A 6,000-nucleotide genomic window follows, 5' to 3' on the forward strand; every position below is an offset into this window, starting at 1 on the left:
TTGGGACATTCAGCTTCTACGAGCTATTCCTCAGCTGTCCATGACCAGAATCGGCTGTTCATGACCACACATCGCTGCAAACCAGCTGTCGAACTTGTTCTTGCTGGGCCACACCCATTCGAATACAGATGGACATGAAACTTCGCATGCTTTATATGCTTGGACTTACTATTGCGCAATGATGTCATGGTCGGTTCCTGGAGGACTTACTATTGCGCACTGATGTCATGATCGGTTCCTGTTTTATAGAGGACTTACTATTGCGCACTGATGTCACGATCGGTTCCTGTTTTATACAGGACTTACTATTGCGCAATGATGTCATGGTCGGTTCCTGATTTATACAGTACGCTCCTAATTCTTGGCTTTCAAAAAAGCCATAACACAATCGCATTTAATTGTAATGGAACCCAGCTTGAAAGGATATATCACATTCACACCTATTCACGTTAACCATTTGATAATTAAATAACGACTGATTTTTTTTAATAGTCTGATTTCATCGTATATGCTATGGGATATGTTGGGGGTTAAGGCACATTAACAGCAGTTAAAAAATAGATAACGTAAATAGAATATGCTCAAAATTTCAGTTAAATTGCTCCACTCTGAACCGAGATATTAGCTTTTAGTCTATCCTTGATCATCATTGCTAAAGTCCGGTTTCCTCCCACTGCTAAAGACCCCTACGCGCAAGCGAATTATTGAAATAAAATTAAACCATATGTTAGTCCCGAAATGACCTAGTTTGTGTCGAGTGGACGTTAAACCCCATTTCTCTCTCTCTCTCTCATTGCCAAAGCTATATTTAAACCCCATTTCTCTCTCTCTCTCTCATTGCCAAAGCTATATTTATATTCCTCGTCTTTTAAAGGCATTCAGTACAAAACTTTCAACATTTCTATAGACTTTTCATTATTCAGTAGTATGATAAAGGGGCATTATGGGAGGTTAGATAAAGAGTTGACAAATCTCGCTATAAAAGTAAAACATAAATAACATAAATAGAATATGCTAAAAATTTCAGTCATATTGGAACACGTTGAACCGAGATATTAGCTTTTGAATTTTAGGCTACTACTAAAGTCGGTACGATAAAAAAAAAACAAAGTCTCGCTTATCTACTTTTACGTTTAATTATTTTTTTAAAAAATGTATTCTAATCTGCTAAATATTGCAGACTAGCGATAGATCTATATTTTAATCAGATTGATAACATTTCAGGCCTAAAGACATACTGCACGCAGCGACCCATCCACGTCATACTTCCCCCTATTCTCAGCCGGAGCTAGCTGTAGATAGGCAGCCTAAGTTTGGGATGGCCTAAAGAAAGACCTGCGATAGGCAGATTTAGCTCTTGCATAATGCATGTTTAAGTGATCTGCATTATCGCTCTAGGACAGAACTTTTCTTCTCTCCCATATAATTATTGGTTTACGACTGCATATTATCACAACTCCGACAGAACGTTTCAATTAAAAAGTGATGACACAATCACATGTAATCGTAATGGAAACCAGCTTTAATAGATACATATCACACAAGCATCTCTTTCGCATTAAAGATTTTATAATTAGTGGCCATTTAAGATAACATAAAAAAAATAATTCTATCTATAATCTGCTTTGGATGCTACGGAATGTTTTCAACACCGAATCAATAAAAATACTGGGAAAGGATGGATGTACTTTCAGTTTCTTGTGGTTTCTATTCAAGTTGTCTACTATCGAAGTTGTACTGGCAGATCATAATAATTATGTGCAGTAAGTTAGCGGGGCAAATGCCCCATTACTGAACCAAAGAGCCTCACCTCTTTGTAACAAAAAGATTAACAAAGGAGTGGGGAAATACCGATGGTACTGTTTTAGAGCTGGAAAGTAGTATATTTAGATAACACAGAGCACAGGCAGGGGCGGATTGGGGCCGGGAACCGCCCCGGGCTCCCGTGTCGGAGCGGCCCCTTTTACTGACTGCGGAGCCCGGACGGTGGGCCCGGGGGGCTTTCCCCCTGGAAAATTTTGAAAAATGAACCCCAAATATGCGATTTTGTGGCATATCTCATTATAACCCCTGTCAAATAATATATCTCAAGGTGCAGGTGACTTAATAATTAGTAAATTTGCGGGCGACAGTGTCGAGTGAATCCGATGTAATTTTCGGATGAAATTCAGAATCCCCATCGCAGGATTCCGAATTCCGGCCCACACCTAGCACACCCGACCAAGAAAGTTTATTATACCAGCCAATTCCAGACTCTAGTGATGGCGTGGCGGCCCGTTAAAGCCACCGGCCACATACAACATGATCATCATCGCTCCATGGCCGGTCCAATACCCCCCCCCCCCATATAATGTTCAACAGGAAAAGGTTTTTTAGAAGAATTGGACAAAATTGTTTTTTCCATTTTTTGTCCGACCGACCCTTCGGGCCCAATCCGCCCCTGCTTACAGGGCTTTCCCATACCGAATTCCCACTGAGGGTTGCCGAAATTCAAAATGTTTACATCTTGCCTGGATGGATGGGGAAGGGGTTAGCCTTCTCTCCCCCCCCCCCCCTTATGCGTCAGTGCTTGAGATTCCATAATCTGCTATCGAGAATGAATGGTTTCTAAGGGTCTACTAATTGAGGACAAGAGCTTTCCTTTGTTAAAAGCACTAAATGTATTGCAAACAGTGGCCGACAAAGAAATATGTTATATCATGCATTGAAATATTGACAAAGCAGCGGAAGTAAGCACAGGTAACAACTATAGCTTGCACTGGATAATTAATGGGTTCGGCTACTGGAGACGGGCTTACGCCATAATACAGTGTGCTATGAGGGAAATTTTGCCCGGACAGCAGTACTACGGCCTACTCTTATATCGAATTCCAACTGTCAAGATTTCTTTTACGTGCACGCCAATGTGTACACAGGTCCTCGTTTTTACGTACCATCCGAACGACTATGCGCTGTCCTTTGCCAGACCCTCCGTCCTGCACCACTGACAAGGGGGGAAATCCAGAGAAACTTTCTCGGTCAACAAAGGTTAGCGCGCCAACGTCTCACTCACTGAGCCACCGTGGCTCCTATACTTGATAAACTATAACGTTATCATTGTATTCAGCTTACAAGTCTAATAAAACTTTATTGAACTTTTATAAAGGCTAATTACATTATAAAAACAACACACCATAAAAAGATTTCAGGAAAATAACAATATTTATAATATATACAAATAATTTTAATAATAGTTGGAATTAAGGAAACCCTGATTAAGTAATGGAGAGAAAATTCTCTATAGCTCTGTTCAATACGTAGTGGTCTCTAATTTTGAAAACTAGTTATGGTTGGTGGTTATTATTATTGCAATTCTTATTGCAGTTAGTTTTTCTATCTAATAATTATTGTGCCAATGTTCATCAGACTTCTTGTCGCTCGAAACTTACGCTGTCTGCGTACAATTAGCTTCGCCTGAGTAAAGACACGAAGCTAGTTAATCCTGTTTTAATTCCTGTATCGACGATTTTTGTCGAACTCTCTAATCGAGAATATTTTGAAGTATTTATTTAATGAAATTGAAGATGTTTATATATTCTTTGTGTGTATGAAAGATGTAAGACGGATTAGAATTAAGAACCGTGTATAGGCTACCTATTTTTGAATTCTGTTTTCAAAGTAGACAGTTTTATGTGCGCACAATGACTTCTTGTAGTTCCGTATACTTACAAATTCTTATCTCTTAAATCGTAAGAACGTTAAATGACGGGAATTTACACTTCAGATTATAATACTGGACTTCGGGAGCCCAAATTCAGCATTTAAGATGTATTTAATTTTGAAATACGTTACCATAGATTGCAAAACATATTCATACTACCGAGAAAATTATATTTGTTGACAAAATCATATCTTAAGAGATCCATGCATGGGAAATCATTTCGGTACTAACATATGGTTTAATTTATATTTCAATAATTCGCTTTAGCAGTGGGAGGAAACCGTAGGACCCGGAGAAAACCCAAGCGGCCTACATAGAAGCAGGAAATTGAAACCGCGCCATTGGTTCAATGGCGGACCTATGATCTAAAGCCCAAACATTAAACCATTCCTCCCCTCCCCTCATTTCCCAAAGTGCGTTTATGAAACGTATAGCTAGAGCCCAAACGCTATACTGTTTTACGTCAATCGACGAACATTCGTCTGCTAAACTTGTCATTTAATCTCAAGGGAACTGTTCATTAAGGTGTTAACATTATTTGATCAATTCTAAGAACGGTTCTAGCGTAAATCTTACTCCACCATAAACGATTACTGGAAGGTATGACAAAAGGAATATTATTAGGAATCTGCATTCTTGAATCCCTCGGACTGGTTGCACGCGAGCTTTGCGCATGCAAACGTAAACGTCCTTAAGGTAACCTGCCCTAATATTATGTCAAAACCTTATCTGTGCTACTATCAAAAATTACGTATAACAATGACAATCATGGAACTTCAGACTCAGACATACGTCATGCCTCTAGCCTTAACTGGTTTTCAAAATCAGAGAGTAGTAGAGCTACATTTTGGCCGCTAAAGCCATAATGTGTTGTGTATTTTTTATGTAGAATGGATCAAATGTTTTGCAGGTGTCTAACAACAATAGAACGCGGTCCATTGTTAAGACTGGTAGGATATGGTGCTATAGCTATTGCCGACCATAATATGTCACGTTCGTTCGTTCGTTAAATGCATGGAAGTTGACCCATGGGTTTAATTTGCCTCGCTAACCGGGTTTAGAATAAGCATTAACCACATAGAAGCAATGACAAGGGTTGGTGTAGAAATAATAAGTATTAAAGTTGGCCCAATAAATGGCAACTTCTTCGTACATGGGTCAAATTTGCTTCATTAACTGGGTTTATAATAATCAATAACTACACAGAAGCGATGGCAAGGGTTAGTGTAGAAAGAATCTGTAGACTATTTTCTAAACAAAAATATATATTCAACTATGATTTATTAAGTCGTCGGGTTCTGTGACAATTAGAAAATGTGTACGAAACTAGAAAGTATTGTTAACCAATACTTTTTAGGATGTGATTTATTCTGGTTATCATTTATAATTTCTACAAATTGTAGACCCATCTGATAAACGTTAAACATGGGATAGTCGATGATGTCTATCCCATCATTAAATATTTAAAACAACTTGAATATCACTATCTAACTTCTCACGACAAGGTTCGGGAGTTGTCGGTTAAACTTGAGATAGTTCACACTCTGACTTGGAAGATGGACATAATCAGAGCAATTATACTTGAGCAACACACACAGTAATCCACAATCCATTATCGCTATCTATCCATAAAGGTTTTGGTTGAGACAACACTTTTTTTTATCGTCATTTATTTATCAGTATAGCCTACACTACACTGTAAAGATATCTGTTCAATCTGCTTGAGGATATTCATATTCCTGTAAAAGGTTCATTTTAGTACGCGATTTCACAATAAATTATGATGCAAAAAAGAGTTGAAGGTCAAATCATTGCATGTCACAAGGTCACACTCTTCTTTCGCAAGTCTTGGATTCTCTTTTTTTCTCTGAAACGTCAACACACCCCTTGCTACATCATGTTTGGTTAACAAAGGCTTTAACAACTATTCAATTACCGCGTAATAAATTAAAACGAAATATGAAAGACAACTGCGACTAAATACTCCGTGTAGGCCTATTTAAACAGAAAGTGGGAAAACCAGATCGGATGCGAGCTATTAAAAACACAAATGGCGTGAATTGATACATCAGTTTTGCGTGTAATTTTATCAAACTAAATACAAAAAGCGTATATTTCATGCTCAGCGCAAGAGATGTGCAAATTAAAATCGTTTATCTTAGGTACTGTTTTTTGTCGAGTCAATTGGTAAATATTATAAAACGTCTTTAAACCTCTTCCGGTTCTGGGTTTATATTATGATTAGTCTTTTCCCGGTACATTACTTCTTCATTGTCCCGATCAATCAGTAACAATATGGA

This window comes from Patella vulgata, chromosome 7, assembly GCF_932274485.2.
Source record: "Patella vulgata chromosome 7, xgPatVulg1.2, whole genome shotgun sequence".
NCBI classification, from domain to species: domain Eukaryota; kingdom Metazoa; phylum Mollusca; class Gastropoda; family Patellidae; genus Patella; species Patella vulgata.